General features: G+C 39.4%; 1 protein-coding gene across 4 annotated transcripts in view; it reads right to left on the reverse strand.

Annotated features, from left to right (window-relative positions):
* Window positions 1–18,237, reverse strand: part of ITSN2 (intersectin 2) — a 160,032-nt gene extending 141,795 nt beyond the window's left edge. For 2 of the 4 annotated variants that reach the window (XM_068563920.1, XM_068563923.1), the window contains exon 1: window positions 17,948–18,028. The gene's annotated coding sequence lies outside the window, so the exon portion shown is untranslated. Of the gene's footprint in view, window positions 1–17,806; window positions 17,905–17,947; window positions 18,029–18,146 lie in introns of those variants that run through there. The other 2 variants (XM_068563921.1, XM_068563922.1) reach the window with 2 other exon arrangements.
* Between the last annotated feature and the right edge of the window lie 1,141 nt (window positions 18,238–19,378).

Here is a 19,378-nt window from a genome sequence, read left to right on the forward strand (position 1 = left end):
CTCTTCTGTAATCCATTTCAAGTCTGCCATGCCCCTTTCACCAGCACCATCTCAACAGCCCCATCTCTCCACTTTCCTAACTCCAACAATTCTTTAACCCTACCTGGACCTACAAACTATTGGTCTTATCAACTTTTCACTGTCCCTCAATCTTCCTTATATCCTCACACCCTTCCTGATGTCCCAACGTCCCTCCTTACCCAAATTAAATATCACAGTCCACCATTATAAGCAGTTAGTTGTATACACCCTCAACTTCACTTTCCTCTCTCGCTACATACTACAGATCTGGCAAAATCTCAGTCTTTTCTAAATCCAACTCTCTAGTTATTCCATGACTATATAAATGAAGTTGCTGACTGGTCTCACTTTAGATTCCTGAGCACTAACTCAAGTGGACCCTACGTCCTGCCTGACAAGTCCACATTTCCCTAGTCCATTTGCTTTCCCACTCGCTTAGATGACTATTTCACACTTCGCTCTTTCAGTCTCCCAGACTTGTAACATGTTACAAATACTTTTTATCCAGTTTGTTGTTGTACCAACTTTGTTATACCTTTTTGGCAATCTTTTCCTTTATGACTACTGAGTATGCTATCATGCTAAGAAAGGTCTGTCTCACATCAGAAAATTGCCTAAATTTTCTTCTAGTACCTGTATATTTTTCAAAACTTATATATTTGATCTGGATTTTTATTTTAGAACGGAAAGACAGATATGAGTCTAAATCATTTTCTCCACTCTTGCACCACTAGTGATATCTATCACTTTTTCTGAGACCATTTATGAAATAATTTAGCTTTTCCTAATTGATCTAAAATGCATCTCTTTTCTTATACACTAAGTTTACTCACAGCCTATATTTCTGTTCTGAGGGTCTTCCTGTGTACTCCTATCTCAGGGTTCTAATTACCATAGTGTTCGAATATGCAAATCCTTCTCTACTCACTATCCTATTTTTTCATAATTTTTGACGCTATTCTCAGATGCGTATTTTTGCATCCTTCAGTAGATCCCTCCTCCTATCTCATTTATTTCTAGGTACTTTATGGTTATAGCAAAAATGACATACTAGCTTTATATATTTTTGGTATACAAGAAACATATTCATTTTGGTAAATTTATATTGCACTGAATACGTCTGGTTCATTTGCCTGCTTGGTCCATGGTTGTTTATCTCATGACAAAAACATCAGCCAAATTCCAATAGGAGAGCATACTACAATATACCTAACCAGTACCCCTCAAAACTGTCAAAGTCATCAGAAACAAGTAAAGTCTGAGTAACAGTCACAACCAAGAGGAGCCTAAGGAGCCAGGACAATTAAATGTACTGTGGTATGGGGTCCTGGCACACAAAAAGGACATTAGGTAAAAACTAAGGAAAAGTAAATAAAGCATGGACTTCAGTTAATAATAATGTACCAATATTGGTTCATTAATTGTAACAAATGTACTGTACTAATGTAAGTTATCAATAACGAGTAGAAGGGTATATGGGAAACTCTGTACTATCTGCTCAATTTTTCTGTAAATTTTAAACTGTCCAAAAAAAAAAAGTATTTCAATTTTTTAAAGAAGGCAAATACCACAGAAGTAGAAGGTTTAAGGTAAAATATGTGCCTTTAAATTTGGCAACATTCACCCAAAACAAAATACCCACTTGGCCCATTTATAAGAACTTATCTTAAGAAAATAATCCAAAGGAGGAAAATAGAATGCAAAGATGCATATCACAGTGTCATCAACAGTAGAAAAAAATACAAATAAGGTAATTTATCTAACAGAGAAAGGAAAAAGAAAATAAAGTTATATTAACTTAGAATAATATGCATCTATTTACAAATGATAATTTCAAGGCCACAGTAGATAGGTAATATTTATGATACAATGTCTTTCTAAAAAATACAAAATTCCAGAATAGGATACAAATATTCAAAATTGTTAGCACATGTCAAGAATTAGAAGAAAACCTCTTGAGGAAAATGTATAATAAATGTTTATTATACATTCACTAAATAATAATATTCATAACAGTTTTATTTATAATAGCAAAAAACTTGAAACAACCTAAACATCTGAGAACAGGAGTATGGTTAATAAATCATAGACAAAAATCTACACTATGATTACAACTACGTAAAAATTATGTATGGGTGTGTGTGCGTGTGTATAAACAGTTCAAACTCTAGCACCTACCTCCTCTTCCTGGAGGTTGGTGAGTGGGGCTGAAAATTCCCACCCTCTAATCCTCTAGGTCTCTCTGGTTGTCCCTCTCAGTCACCTCATTAACATAAGCTCATGTATGATGGAAAGCAGCTTTCCTATCACTCAGGGAATTCCAAAGGTTTTAGGAGCTCTGTGCCAGGAATCAGGGACAAAGACCAAATATATTGGTATTACACTACATCATCTTTTAACCCTGTAGCCAATATCAATCACCCAGAGCCTCTCCCTTGTCAATTTCTTAGTCTATTTTAAACAATATTAAGTAACAAGTCTGTTTTACCAAAAACATTTAACTGAAATCACCAATCTCATCTCAAATCCAACCATGCTACATCCAGTGCTAAAACAGGAAAAGTATACTCCACACACACCGTACTGCAGAGGCCTAAAGAGACTGAATCCAAACTGATGCCACACCAGAGCAGGGCCCACATGGGAGAGCTTCTACCGGTTACTGGTAAATTCCAATCTCCACCAAAACAGAAACAGAACAAGAGAGTAAAGGAAAGAAAAACTAGTGGCCAATGGATAGAAAAGCATTCATACATTTTCTTACTCTGGCACGCCAATTAACTCTTTTTTTAAATATCAATACATTTCAAGTAAAGCATGCAATCACTGCAGCAAAAATAACACTCTTAAATAGAACATCCCAATCATTCAAGAAAGTGAATATAAAATAATAAATATGCAATGAGGACTTTAAAGGCAAACTCCAAGTTCTGACAGGGACAAAAATTACCAGGAAAGAATAAAATAGAGATATTCTAACATGGAATGAGTCACACTTTAAAAAAAAGTGTATCCAGAAAACATCTATCACTGAACAGCAACACCTAACCAAAGTAAGGTCTCACTTTCCCCAAATACTTCAAATCACAAATTTACAAATTCTCTTCACCCATCTGAATTCTTTAATTTTGAGGGGTCATGGACTTTTTTTTTTTTTTTAAAGAAATTCGGCAAACCCAGTTTCTCTTGGAAAAACACAAATGCACAAAATGTGGCATACAATTTCAAAGGTTTCAGGCTTCCAAAGCCAATCTGTGGACTTTCAGAGATTCATGTATTCCATAGTTAAGACCCTTAATTAAATGTACACTAATACCCATTTAAAAAATTTATTAGAGTGGGATATCAGAGTGGAAAAGAATCTGTCCAATTATGTAGTCCATTCATTCTCAAACTATTCTAACCATGGCCCACCTAAGTGGAACAAGAGATCCAACCTACTCACTTGCTCCTATATTCCAGTAGAAAAATAACTTTATGATGGAGAAATTATAGCAATGAAACAGTTACACAAGAGCAAAATGGTCAACAAAATTAAATCTAACATTCTTTAATTACAGTTAATTCAAGAGTAGCAGAAACAGGAACCAAATCAAACTCAAGACAATCCAATGATGCACTAAAAATAGTATCCATCAGTGTGGGCGTGCATAGTAGGAATTTTTCAATTCAATTCAGTGCTGCCAAAGTTTTGTAGAGTTAACAGATTTCTTAGAAGAAAACTAAGAACCCTCAGGAAGCTCTAGAAATTGGCTAGTTTTAGTTTATGAACACTAAATTTCAGTAATCCTTAATAACTCAGATTATAAGTAGCCTATAGGAATACATAAAAATCAAAGACTATGGAAACGGAATAACAATAGCCCCCAAGAATTGAGGAAATGACTTGCATTTTAGTTTCATTCATCAGAAAAAGCCTTCTGACCTAGCATATGTCTTGAACTTATCTGGGAAGCAGCAATAGAATCCAATAATTTTCAACCACTGTGATTCTGTGATTCTGCTCACCAACAGTATAAAATCTAATCTCCTACTAAATTGGATCCCTCATACCTTTCCGGTGAGAATGTAAAATGATTTAGCTGCTTTCAAAAACAATTTAGCAGTTCCTCAAAATGTTAAACATAGGTTACCATAAAACTCAGCAATTCCACCCCTAGGTATGAACTCAGGAGAAATGAAAACATAAACCTATGTCCATACAAAAACTTGTACACGAGGGGCTTCCCTGGTGGCGCAGTGGTTGAGAATCTGCCTGCCAATGCAGGGGACACAGGTTTGAGCCCTGGTGTGGGAAGATCCCACATGCCGCGGAGCGTCTAGGCCCGTGCGCCACAACTACTGAGCCTACGCGTCTGGAGCCTGTGCTCCGCAACAAGAGAGGCTGCGACAGTGAGAGGCCCGCGCACCGCGATGAAGAGTGGCCCCCACTTGCCGCCAACTGGAGAAAGCCCTCGCACAGAAACGAAGACCCAACACAGCCATAAATAAATAAATAAATACATAAACACATAAATAAATAAATAAAAACTTGTACACGAATGCTCACAGCAGCATTATTTATAATAGCCAAAAGTGGGAACAACCCAAATGTCCATCAACTGATGAATGGATAAACAAATGTGGTATACCCACACAATGGAACCTTTGGCCGTAAAAAGGAACTAATTACTGATACATGCTACAACATGGATGCACTTTAAAAACATTACGGTAAGTGAAAGAAGCTAGTCACAAAAGACCACATATTCTATGTTCTCATTTATATGAGGTGTCCAGAATAGGCAAATTCATAGAGACAGAAAGTAGATTAGTGGTTCCCTAGAGCTTGGGGTATTGGAGGGAAATGGAGAGAGGTTGCTAATAGGTATAGGGGGTTCTTTTGGATGATGAAAATGTTCTAAAATTTGTGATGATGCTTGTGCAATTCTGTGACTCTAATAAAAACCACAGAGCTGTAAACTTAAAAAGGGTGAATTTTATGGTTTATGAATTATATCTCGATAAAGCTGATTTTTTTAAAAAAAATCTAATTTCCTTCACATGGCATACAAGGTGTTTTAGGGTTTATCTTCTGCCTACTTTTCCACTCTTGGAATACCTTCCCCCTCCACCTCTGCCCCATCTTATTCCTATTCCCCCCTCTCTGAATCTGTGTAACTACCTACCTTCTCAGTGACACTTCCACTTACAAAAGCTTTCTTTGCCACATTCTCATTTTATCTTGTATATATCTCCATTAAACTACATACCAACTAGTAATGTAACCTTTGTTTTCATTCCTGCCCACCTCTATTAGACTGTGAGTTCCTGTGAACATCGCTTCATCTTCATATACCTAGTGCTCAGCAGTCAGCCACATGGTAGGTACTAAAATATCCTTTAATAAACACAAATGCTTTGACTCTGAGAGATTAGCATCCTTTCAACTGCACTGAGGACAAGCAAGTTGACAGTCTGGAACTTGAACTTTGAAAGCAGATCAACCAACTGAGTTCTAATCCCAGTGTAGTTACTTCTTAGTTTAGTAGACTTCCACATGACATAGCTTCAATTTCCTAACCTATAAATGTGGATAATGCCAGGCTGTTTTAAGCCTCAGCTATCATGTCTGTAAAGCATCTGGCACACACAAGGTGATCATAAATGATGGCTATTACTACTATTATTTCAACATGATTTTCAACTATAATACAGTCAGCCCCCTACATATGAACCTTCAAGTTGCAAACTTTCAGATACGAACATGTGTTCGCATGTCCAATCACGTTAGTTCACATGTCGGGTGTACACTGTCACGTGCATGCATCCTCTACAAGTGGTTGTGCTTTTGCGTACTCTACTGTACAGTACTGTATAGAGTTCAGTAGTACAGTATCTTTATTTCAAGCCCAGCATGTCCGGAAGAAAGCGTAAAAGCAGCACTGACAGAGCTGGTACTGCTAAGAAACGCCAAGCGATAACGATGGAAACAAAAGTGAAAATAATTGAGAGAGTGGAGCGACAAGAGGAAGAAGAAGTGACTGAAGAACCGAAGAGATTCATGACACAGGAAATGGCAAGGGGATTTTCTTTATTTGAGGAGGCACTGTTAGTTTTTGATGCACAGGACCTGAACGTAGAATCGTACACAAAGGTTGCAGCAGCAGTTCAGAATGCAATCCAGTGCTACCGTGTCATCTATGACGAGAAAAAAAGAGCTACTACCCAAACATCACTGGATCGTTTTTTTCAAGAGGGTAGACAGAACTGAATCCAGCAAGGAACCAGAACCTGTGCCATCAACGTCAGGCATGGGTGAAATTGCAACTTTCCCTCCTTCTCCTATTGCTGACGATCCTTCAGCTCTACCATCTCCCACCTCCTCTTCCCTTGTCCAGTCAGTAACTCTTCTTGCCTGTTCACTTGATGCCAGCCCCTGTATGCCAGCTGCTGTATTGTACTACTGTATTTGTCAAGGTACTGTACTGTAACATTAAACATGTTTTCTTCATTTTTTGTTTGTTTTTTTATGTATTATTTGTGTGAAAAGTATTATAAACCTATTACAGTTCAGTAATATACAGCCAATTGTGTTAGTCTGGTACCTAGGCTAATTTTGTTGGACTTAGGAACAAATTGGACTTACGAACACGCTCTCAGAACAGAGTTTGTTCGTATGTGGGGGATTTACTGTAGTTGGCTTGATTTCACTGAATTGGTATAACAAACCACAGTTGTACCAATTACTAATAAAAAGGACATGTTTTTCTTACAAATATTGATTATATTTGAGTAAAAGGTGATCACTATTTCTACCGAGAGGCTTAGCACCCCAAATACACAAAGCATGTTGAGACTCAAAAGCTTCAAAAAGAGAACTGTTCTATACAAACTTAGTTCTTAGTTCTAGTTCTTCAACTTAGCATCTTCAGTTTAAGACGTCTGAATATAAATTGTAAGTTTGGACTTTTATAAATGTTAAGTTTAGCCCACAAAGAATCAACCAATAAACAGGGCAAAAAAAGAACTGGAATGGTAAACTAATACTGAAGTAGCTAGCACTCCAATTATATCAAAGATTTAAATTAAACCAATTTTAGAAGAATTAGTCAACAACTCTGAACAAGACAATTCACCCACACGAAGGGGGAAAATACATCTAAGAATAGCTTGTGACTCAGCCTGCACTGCTGTAAGGGGAGGGTTGGGGGAGCTGGCTATTTTGTCTATTCTCTTCTGTCTCATATCAGGACTAAATATTAAAGCAAAACTATTTACTTGAATGAGAAGTATAGAGGGAAAATATTCAGGTAGATTCTTCACCTTCAAGTAAAATATCACCTCTTTGAAACAAAGATAACTTTCTAAGTTTTGAAGCCATGCAAGAAAACACAAAGGAGATAGCAAAAATTCATTTATATAAGTATTTTAAACTTCTGTTGAAAACAAAATTAAAAGATATACAATTGGAAAAAAATCACAACAAATATGACAGCCATTATTTTTAATATACAGAGAACTACTAAAATAATGAAAACAAATAAAAGACAATTTTCCAAAGAGGAAATAAAACTGGCTAATAAATGTTAACATCACTAATAATCAAGAAAATACAAATGAAGTTTTCTTTTGTTTCTCCTTATAAACTTATTTAAAAAAAAACACAACAGTAGACACTAGACAGTAGTCAGGGCTAGCAAACGTGAGAAGAGATGAGTACTACAGACATACTCATGGGGGTGCAAACTGGTAGAGCTATTCAGAAGGCAGTGTGAAAATATACAGCAAGAATCCTAACAACGTTCTTATCCTGTAAGTCAATAATTTCACTTCTGGAAATCTGTCATAAGGAAATAATAATAAATGTGGGAAAGACTTCACTTACAATGACACTCACTGCAGTTATTATTAGTTACTACACAAAAAAATTAGAAATAATATGAGCATCCAATAATGGGAGAACACACTGAGCCAAGTATTATGCTGCCACTTAAATTCATAATGATATGTAAATTATATCTCAATAACCTATTTTTTAAAAAACAATTTCAGCTAGACCATGTAATAACCTGGCAACTGGTTATGCTCTTACAATTTATGATATACTATAAATGTGTATTTATCATTATTAAAAATAACAGCGGCTAACAATCACTGAATACTTAGCAAATACCAAGCCTGACACTCAGGTCTTTACTTGTCACTGTTATCTCATTATCATTGATATCATCATTATCAGGGCCATCCTAGAAGTCTGAGGCCCAGGGCCACTTACCCACTGTGAGGCTAGCCCAAGATAAATCACACTTTAAAGGAGGTCTCAGTGTAAACATTTTCATAGGCCCCTTGAGAATATTAAAAAAATAGTTTGAAGTTAAATTTTAATTATTTCAGAAAAGAAAGGTACAGTACCCCTGACCCACCCCCCTCCCTGCAAGCACAGCCCAGAGCAGCCCTAGCTGACCTAACCAAAAGACAGGTCTGATTATCATTGTTACATTTACTGAAAAGTCATTATGAGATGGTCACACTAAACATACATTATCTCTTCATCCTCATAACAACTCTAGGGATAAATATTATTATGAAATCTCCACTTTTTAAAGAAAAGAAAACTGAGGCTTAGGGAGATTGTTACACTCACAAAGCTAATGAAAGGCTAAGTTGGAACTAAAACCCCAGACAGCACAAGCCATGTTCCTAACTACAGTGTTGTACTGTAAAACATGTACGAAAATATATATGTAAAAACAAAGAGAAAAGAGAGGGTGGATGGGAGATACCAAAATATGGTTGTCATTGGTTGCTGGACTTGGAATAACTTTTTTCTCCTACTTTTTTTCCCTCTATTTTACAAAGTTTCTTCAATCAGCATGCATTATTTTCATCATGAAAAATAGTTTCAGTTACATGATGAGACATAAAGAAGAAATGAATTTGAAAAAATATCAAATTAAATGACAAATAAATTACGTTGTTAATATATAAAGTGCTCACTTGTTATTCTTCTAGATCAGCAGTCAGTATACCTCAAGATTAGGCTAGTGGAACAAGAGAATGTCCCTTAGTCTCTTATCAAAGCTAGAAGAACAGAAACGTAATGAACGCTGGAGAAAAAAGGAGTTGAGATCTTATCCACTGCGCTGACAGCCAGGGAAAGGTGTGCAGGAACCCAAGTCTCCAAAGACAAAAGCTGCAGGGTTCCTTCTCTCCCCAAGCCCAAGGCTTCTACTTCTGGCAAAGGCTGCCAGTGGGCCTACCCCACCAAGTCACCAAACTTCCCTGGGCATTTCAAGATCTTACTAAGTTTACACCAGGACCCTCCAACTTCCCCTGTCCCCTCACACTGAAAAAAGGGGGAAGTCAGAAGAGAAACTGAACCCTGTTTCATAGCAGAAGAAATCTAGAAGGAAGATTTAAATATTCTGAACACTAGACCAGGTATGCTGGGTGAAAGAAGAACTTATTTCATCAGGCTTTCCCAGAGGCAAGGTTGATAATCCTCAAAATCACTCTAAATAACTTTCGGTTCCCAGAATGGGGAATTTCCACATCTGTTTTCACTCAGTTTTAGTCTCTGGGCCCTCCCCCTCTCCCTCCTTCCCCACTGGCCTTCAAAGCACAGTTCCAAGGTTACTTCCTCAGTGTAAGTTTCTCTATTTTACATACTGGGAAGGTTGATTTCCTTCTTGATATCACCAACATCATCATGAGCACCTTTAATTCAAATCAACAAATCTTTACGGAGTCATCAGAGGTATAGCACCTGTATAAGATGTGTAAGCGCAGGGAATACACAAGAGGAATAAGACCAAAATTGAGTACTGCATGTTAAGTGCTATAGGTATAAAGAAAAGACAGAAGATGGGCACCTAACTTTGCCTTAAGAGTAGAAAGTTGTTAGATGAGTAATCCCAGAGGAAATGACTCCTAAACTGAGTAATGAAGAACTAAACAATAGGTATCACGCAGTAGGCTAGGAAGAGAAAACAGATTTTTAGGAATTGGGAACAGAAATGGTCAAGGACACAGAAGAAAAAACTGTTTGAAAATTTAAAAGATAATGTCAGAGGACTTTGTAAATGGAGCTAATAATAGCACCTACATCACAGGGGTGTTGTAAAAATTAAATGAGTTGATAAATATAACGAATTAGAATAGTGCTACACATGGGGATTACTACATAAATGTTAGCTATTATCATTATCATTGATAAGAATCAATTTACAAAACTAAGGAACAAACTTGGAAAAAAATTTACACCTATAAGCAAGAGTTAATATTCTTAATATATAAAGAATTCTTAGAAATAACCAAGAGATGAACATGCCAAAGAAGTGAGAAAAGGGCAAAGACAAATATTTCTCAAAGAAAAAAAAAATTTAAGTATAACCTTATTAATATTCAGAGAAAAAAAAATTAAAACAAGGGTCTCTATCAAATTATTAAAGAAAAAAAAGCCAGTGTTTCTGAGGATGTGGGGAATAGGACTAATTACATCTGGTAGGAGAACACTTTGGTACTGACAAGTTTTTCTAGAAGACAACTTGGCAATACATTTACATGGGCCTTAGGAAGTGTCCATACCTTTTGATCCAATACCACTGCAACTACTAGAAATTTATTCTAAGGAAATAATCATAGACGTAAACACAGATATGGTTACAAGGATGTTAACTGTGGCACAATTTAAAATAACAACAACAAAAAAACTATAAACTACCTTAATGTTAGAGAACCAATATGAGACAATGATATGAGCACAGTACATAGAGTCAGACTAAGTTCATAATGTATGGCTGCCACTTATTGGCTGTGGGATCTTGGGAAAATTACTAAACCTGTCCTTGCTCAATTTTCTCAGCTGTAAAATAAATAATAAAAGAACAGCTCTGATAGAGAGGTTAAAGACTAAATGGGCAAAAATATGTAAAGTGACTCAAAAGTATTGATAACCAGGATATAGTAAATGCACAATAAATGTTAGACATTATTAACATACTGTAGTAGCAAGGCAATATTATTAAGCCAATAAAAATTATATTGTAGACAAATATATAATAAAGTAGAACCATAGTTTTTGATAAATGCTAGTAAGCTAAAAACCAGATTATATAAGTAGAGTATATAATTCCATTTTTCCCAAAGAAAAATTTCTAGAAGGAGATCTACTAAAATATTAACACTGAACATTTCTCCAGGTAATATGAATTAGGGACTATTATTTTCTACTTTCAACTTCCCTGTAGCTTTCCAGTTTTACACAAGGAACATTATATTACTCATCACAATAAAAATGGTACAAACAAAAAGTTTATAGAATTTAAAAACAAACACAACATAGCACTTTTAGAAAAAACCAAATTAAGGTATCTATTCTAAACTATTTGATAAATCTCTGCTCTAGGTTCATGTTGTGCCTGAGGTTTTTTGTTTTTTGTTTTCTGGCTTAAGTTACTAGAAAACAGAAATATTAAGAGATCTGCTGGGTCCAAACCAAATAGTAAATGATAAACATTTCTGTTAAATACAATGACCTGAAATACTATTAAATTTACTCATAAAATGTGTACAATAATCCTTCCCCAATCTTGAATTCCTTAATAATTTTGAATGAGGCCAATTTACTTCTCTCAATTCACCCTCACCCACCTACCCACACATTCCCTAGCCTCATTTCCTACCTTACTTTTCTCCATGGCACTTAACAAATTCTAACTCCTAGACATTTTGTCTCTGCTCCCCCTTCTTGAATACAAGTAGCACAAGGGCAAGGTTTTTGTGTATTTTTTTCACTGTTTATATTCTCAGTGGTTGGGCCAGTTCCTGGCATGCAGACACTCATTATTTGCTAAGAGAAAGAATTAATTCAATACCAAGAACTACAAGTGATTTCTGTTGGGTTTAACTTTTTAAAGAGGAAAGACAGTGTTTGAGAAAAAAGAAAAGAAAGTTAAAGCAGGTGGCAGAAAAGGTGGAAAGAGGGGCTTTTTTTTTTTCATTGAAGCCCCTGGAAAGACAAAGATGGGGTAAAGTCAACCTAATGAGGAAAGCAATAGCAAAGATGGATTTAAGAGAGAGCTGCAGCATGTACTTTTTCAAAATGGGATTACCACCAGGTTATAAAGACTATAAAACCCAGGTATTGAAAAGCAGTGTTCAGAAAGTTTTGGGTTATCTGTCTCTAACCTAAATGGCTCTTTCCATCTCAATCATCCAAGTGACTTAGCTTTCCAGGACCCAGTGGAACCCTGGATCCTGGATGTAGGAGCTAGTATGCTGGAAGAAGAAGGCAAAAACTCCAATCAGAATCATGGAATGAAGACCAGACACCAGAATAAAGGAAAGGTTAGTGAGGGAAAGCCTTCCAATACAGGTTGTCTAAGCATTTCACTGGAATTTTAGCAGAGGGAAAGCCTAAAATGTTTCTAGTGAGGAGAACAGAGTAAGGGAAATTAAATCTCAAGTCTTAACCATGACTTCTCCTCTACAATTCCGGTTTTTAGGGCTTACCACAAAGTTAGAGAATGAATGCTACACAAGTGTTCCCAGCCTGCATCATTCTCAGCAAACTTCATTAATCCTGAAGTTCTCACTTATATTCACCAAAAAGTATCTCATACTTACTAAAATTAAAGTCACCTAATGTTACATAAACTGAGAAATGTATTAACTTGACCTACTTAATTCTTTTATTTAAGCAGTCATTCTTAAGTGTGAAGGAGGAGTGGTAGGGGGGTGAAGAAAGTGTCCAAATACGTATTTTAAGCAAAAATGAAACAATAAAGCAACAGTTATCAGTGTCCTCCTAACTGTCGGAGCAAACCCTGCTGGGTCCTTATCTGTGTGGACTCTGCAGTTTCACACTGCCACCGTCCTTGATCATTCTTTCCCATTATCAACCTCACACTAGCCAAGCACTCCTCACACTGAAAAGTAGAAGTTATTTAAGCATATGGATTCAAAGACTTTGAAGTAATAATCCAAAGCTGTTGTTTCTTTTGCAGATATACAACATTTTCTTCTTTCAGGCTATGTTTCCCCATCTCTCCCCCAACCCCAAATTAAGGGGACTAAAAGGGCAGATTCTTTGTTGGGAGGTGGGATTGTGGCTAAATTCTACTCTATTTTCCAGCCTTCTTTTAGGAATGTTTTGATGGTAAGATTAAAAATTAAGGGCTAATCATCATCAAAAAATCTACAAACAATAAATGCTGGAGAGGGTGTGGAGAAAAGGGAACCCTCTTGCACTCTTGGTGGGAATGTAAATTGATACAGCCACTATGGAGAACAGTATGGAGATTCCTTAAAAGACTAAAAATAGGGGCTTCCCTGGTGGCGCAGTGGTTGAGAGTCTGCCTGCCGGTGCAGGGTACACGGGTTCGAGCCCTGGTGTGGGAATATCCCACATGCCGCGGAGCAACTAGGCCCGTGAGCCACAATTACTGAGCCTGCGCGTCTGGAGCCTGTGCTCCGCAACAAGAGAGGCCGCGATAATGAGAGGCCCGCGCACCGCAATGAAGAGTGGACCCCACTTGCCGCAACTGGAGAAAGCCCTCGCACAGAAACGAAGACCCAACGCAGCCATAAATTTAAAAAAAAGACTAAAAATAGAACTACCATACGACCCAGCAATCCCACTACTGGGCATATACCCTGAGAAAACCATAATTCAAAAAGATACATGTACCACAATGTTCACTGCAGCTCTATTTACAATAGCCAGGACATGGAAGCAACCTAAATATCCATCGACAGATGAATGGATAAAGAAAATGTGGCACATATATACAATGGAATATTACTCAGCCATAAAAAGAAATGAACTTGAGTTATTTGTAATGAGGTGGATGGACCTAGAGACTGTCATACAGAGTGAAGTAAGTCAGAAAGAGAAAAACAAATACCATATGCTAACACATATATATGAAATCTAAAAAAAAGCAAACAAAAAAATGGTTCTGAAGAACCTAGGGGCAGAACAGGAATAAAGACGCAGACGTAGAGAATGGACTTGAGGACTCGGGGAAGGGAAAGGGGAAGCTGGGACGAAGTGAGAGAGTGGCATGGACATAGATATACTATATACACTACCAAATGTAAAACAGATAGCTAGTAGGAAGCAGCCACATAGCACAGGGAGATCAGCTCTGCGCTTTGTGACCACCTAGAGGGGTGGGAGGGAGACGCAAGAGGGAGGAGATATGGGGATATATGTATATGTATAGCTGATTCACTTTGTTATAAAGCAGAAACTAACACACCATTGTAAAGCAATTATACTCCAATAAAGATGTTAAAAAAAAAATTAAGGCCTAAAAAGCTAATTTCTTTTCCAGTACTAGGTTAAAAAATTTTTTTTAATAAATAAAAAATAAAAAGGAGACTAAGTTTAGTTTTGAAATTTCTCATCGACGTACGTTGGAATAATAACAGGTAACATTTATTAAGCACTTATACTAAGCAGAAGTCACTGTACTAAGCACTTTATATTATATACAACAGCACTATGAGTTGGTAATGTTACTTCCCCCATTTTACAGATAAGGAAACAGAAGCTTAGAAAATTAAAATAAGTTGCTCAAGGTTGCTATTTAGTGTTGGAGTTGGGAGCAGGAGGCTTAACTTGAAAGCCTGTACTCTTATCTACCACAGTTAAGATAAAAATAAATAAAATTTTCATTGAAACACATAAAATGAATATGTATTAGTGAAGAAAAGGATCTAGAAAACATGAAACTGTTGCTTAAGTAAAACAAGTTAAATGTCTGCCATCTGGTATTAGATCCCTAAATGTCTACCATAACCACTGCTAAATAGCTTCACAAACAAATAAATCATTCAGTGTCCTGATATAGCTGCGAAATTAATTTTTAAGTGAATCTCTCAAAATAATACATTTGCAAATGAAATGTGCTGCCCTCTTAGAGTTGTAAAAATACATTATCTCTTGATGTATTCACTGCCCTACTTCTATTTCTGCTCAGTTTCCTCCCCCCTCCCCCACTTCCTCTCTGCCTTCAGATCCTTTAAGGCCCGTTCAGTTCCTCCTTCTCAACAATACCTACATGCACACTCTACTCAATAGGACTCTAACATTAGTCACTGCGCTCTGTAGTTAAAGGATGATAAAAAGTCAGGAATGAACTCAAGTAAAAGATACAGCGTTTCTGATGCATCTTCATCTTTAGAACTATTTTACAGAACTAATCCTAAATATGATTTTTCTGCTTCACACTTGGAATCCACCTTTAACAATTAACACACACAAAAAAACTGCCATTTTTTAGCTTTTCTTCATAAATAGTTATTCCATACATTTTTCCATAAATAAGGTATTGAAAAGCTCAGAATATAAAAAAGAAAAACAAGCAAATGCACTGCTGTATGGTAATAAAATACCACATTTTGAGAAATGTAATTAGTTTATTTTGAATCATTCCTGGAACTTGTTAATATAAATGCTTTACAAGTAAATATAGTATATAAAAATGCTAGTTACTTATTGATGGAATAATATGTACTTTCATTCATCTACTCAACAAATATTTATTGAATGCCCAAATAACCTTTTGTTTTTGTTTTAATTTCTGAACCAAGATGAGTGTACCAGATAAGGGAACAGGTGCTGAAGTTAGAAGGATCCTGGTTTGCAACCTGGCTCCTGTACTTAATAGCTCAGTGACCTAGAGCAGCTCAGTTAACCTAGAGTAGTCAGTTAACCTTCAGGTTAACATTTCATTTATCTATTTGATGGGAGGGAAAGAACTACTCATAGGGTCTTTGTGAGCTTCAAATGATTATATAGCACAGCACAGGGCCTGGCAGGCAGTAAGTGCTCAATAAATGACAAGAATGGTAAATACATTTTAATACTGAGGAAAGTAGCTGAGAAGGGAGATGACCAATAATGGTCTTTTTGTCTTAACTAGAAAGAAATTTGTGAAACTCTGTATTAAAGATACAATAAAATAAAAATCTTAGGGTTATGTAAGAAAATTTCCACTTTAAAAAAGAGATATGTTAAGTATATAGAGTGAAAAAACTAAAAAATAAAGATAAGGCAGAAAGAAAGAAATGGGTAAAGAAGATCTTGAAAGCTGCTGAGTTTGGGTGACGGATGTATAGAGGTTCCTTTTACTATACTGATTTTGTGAAAATACAAAAACTTTTTAAACCATAATTCCAATCCCAGCACATGCCTAACACATTTCCTCATATTCAGGAGAGATCAGGATTTTACCCTTGAGATGTGCTGAACTAACAAGAGTACCTCCCTGCTCAATAATTCAGTACAGGTCAAGTTTTCTCAGACAATTCTACCTTTCGTTATAAAGGTAAACAAAAGGAACAATTACGTGCATTAAAGTATAAAATGCAAGCTTTTCTGAGGCTCATTAACACTGCACTAAAACAGCAGCCATGAACATTTTTTCCATGTCCTCCAAAAAAACACAAAATTCTGTTCGTCCTTAAACGAAGCTTTTAAAAACAACTTCCACCTTACATACTTTTGAAATAATAAAGGATATATGTCAATCATATCTCAATAAAGCTGGGGGAAATAAAGAAATTACAAGAAAATCGTAGGCACAGCCAAAGAAACTTACCACATCAGAATTGCTACTATCTTTAAATTCTGAGGGACGTCATTATTAATTTATGTAAAGGTTTTACTTGATGTTTCTAGATTGCGTTTAGGTTTTACCACTGATTAACAACATAGCAAACAAGCACAGGGAGAGAGGCAATTAATTTGCTTAAGAGGCTTAACCTACAGAGTCTAGGCTACCTAAATTAAGCTGACTGGGACAACATAAAATTTCAAGGCACACCTCGCCTATTTCTGGTTAAGCAAGTAAACACTAGTAAAAGCAAACTAGAGCATTTAGTAAAGCAAACATTTTTGTGTTAACCTTAATTCCTATCACAAAGCGGTTGGCTCCATTAAAATATTCCTAATTCCTAAATAACACAAGTTTCAAATGAAGCATACTTGCCATCAGCAATCATTCGACGATAAAGCACAGGATTAATAAATCCAAATACAGCATCTTTCTACAAAATGCAAAGCCATCTGCAGTTTCAGCCTCGGTTTACCCATTCACTATGCATATGCAAGCGTCTTTTTAAAAAAAAGTATAAAAGCAATAAACTTTGGTCCAAGAAATTACATCTCTCCGTGCTTCCTGTACACCATGGAAGTCAATAACGCCGAAGTCAAATTGTAACATTTCCCAACTTTGGTTTAAGGTGAGCGGTGGACGCCGAGCATCCGCCCACTGGCCTCTCGTGACTCGGGCTACTTTGACGCACGGGGATGCGGCTCACCTGACATTCCGCACCAACCCTTACCAAGGAGGAAAACCAACTCCGTGAAAATAAAATGGGGCTCCGAGGAAGTATGCGGGTGCCCCTCAGGGCTGGCTCTCTTCTGCCCGCACCCCGAAAGCGAGGGGGCCACGCCGCCCCCGGCCCGCCGCGGCGTCCGCACCTGCCAGAAGAGGCCGCGGCCGGGGGCCGGGGCTCGGCCGTGGAGAAGGGGCAGCCCGACCCCGGCCCCTCGTCGTCCGCCCTGGCCCCGCCGCGGGGGCAGGAACCCGGCGCCGGAGGTTTCCGCCTGGCGCCGCCAAGCCCGCCAGGGGCCTAGCTCGGGGGCCGCCCGGGCTCCCGAGGGCCCGTCCGCGTCGTGCGGGGCGCGTAGCTGCCTCCCAGCCCGGCCCGCGAGGCTCCCCGCGGCGGACGCCGCGGCGCCCGCACCTGCCCCGCGCCCTGCGGCAGGCCCGGCAGCAGCTTCACCCACCTGGCGCGCCACCGCGCCTCCCACACGTCACAGCGCGGCCCCGCGCCCCTCGGCACCAGCGGCGCGGGCGCGGGCGGACGCCGGGAGACCCTGCCCAGCCACCGCCGCGCCCGCTTCGTAGTCAGGCCGCCGCCAACGAACCTGTTGCGCAGCCTGTCACGGCCGCTCGGGCTCCGCGGCGCCGCCTCAGCCCCACAACAACATGGCGGCCGCGGCCTCCGCAGGAAGCCGGGGGGCGGGGTGGGAGGCGACGGTCCGGGCAGCCGACTGCCCGCCCGCTGCCGGGCACCGACTCCCCCACCCTCGGGAACCCGAAATTGGCCCGGGCGCGGCTCCTCACCCCCAGATCCCCAGGGCAGCGGACCCCGCGGTCCTGGTCCTAGTGCTCCGCTCTCCCCTCGGGGAAGCCCCGAAGCCCCGGACGCGGCAGCCCTTCCTGGAGGGGCGCCGACCCACCTGGCTCCTCCCCCGCGAGGTGACATGTTGAGGCTGGGTGGTGCTTTTCCCGCCGCCGCAGACCCCACAGTTTTGGAAAAGGGTCAAACGGTGTATGGTGCGTGCCTGCTGCCCCTCCCGTGGCGCTCTCCCTGGAGCCTTCTCACTCACTACAGTATCTTCGCCGACCTGGGGGCTCGATTCCCCTGGAATGGGGAGTGGGGCGGGAGGAGGTTGTTCCCACCCTTGCTCATGAGTGTGTTGCAGGCCTTTCCCTCAGGTAGCGCAGAAGGACTCACTGTACCGAGCGGTGGTCCATGCAGCGTTCCTCACCCTCCTCCATCACAAACAAAAAAGGGCAAGAAAGGAGCCTTCCAACCCTCATCCACGCGCAGAGCAACTACCCCGTATAGTCTGGCCGAGCAGTAAGAAGATAGTCACCTCTCCGTGAACTCCACGACCTGCGGGTCTGCAGGTGCTGGACGTGTTTCCCCGCCTGATAGCTGCCTGACAGGTGAAGCTCAAATTCAGTGTCTCTTTTTTCTCCCCTTTCAGCTCCTCGTCTCTTCGCAAAAGACTAGATAACACAAGTCGCCGCCATTTATGGAGGGCTTGCCCTTGACACAGCACTCCTTCAAGAGAAAGGCTTTTTGTTAGTTGGGGTTAGAGGAGTCAGTCGGTGGTTCCTCTGGGCATAAGAGAGTGGGGGTCCGAGACCCAAGAGTTCCGTTGGCTTTCAGAGACAGGGGCGGGGCTGGTCCCATGTGCAAAACTCATATCCCCATGACTTGTTGGAAAAGGAGAAATCTGTGCAGATCAGATGATCCCGTGGCTTGCTTTCATTCTACCTGTTGGGGCATGTGAAGGTAGCAAGGCTGGCTTGAGAGGCATGACTCCAAAGCCCAGGCCTATCTGAACTAGTCAACCAACTCATGTGAGGAACTTAGCAAACATCAGTGATGATAAACAGGCTTTTCCCCCACCCCGCTCTCACACTCAGTGTTTTTCCTAACTCTTAGGTTTGGACCTGACCAAGACCTGACAGACAGGTCCTGAGCTTCAGTGACACAGAGAGACCTGACTCCTTTGCATTAGCCTAGGAAGTCCTTTATCTACTAGAGACCAGTCAGTCTATCC

This window comes from Eschrichtius robustus, chromosome 15 (assembly GCF_028021215.1).
Source record: "Eschrichtius robustus isolate mEscRob2 chromosome 15, mEscRob2.pri, whole genome shotgun sequence".
In the NCBI taxonomy this organism is placed as follows: Eukaryota; Metazoa; Chordata; class Mammalia; order Artiodactyla; family Eschrichtiidae; genus Eschrichtius; species Eschrichtius robustus.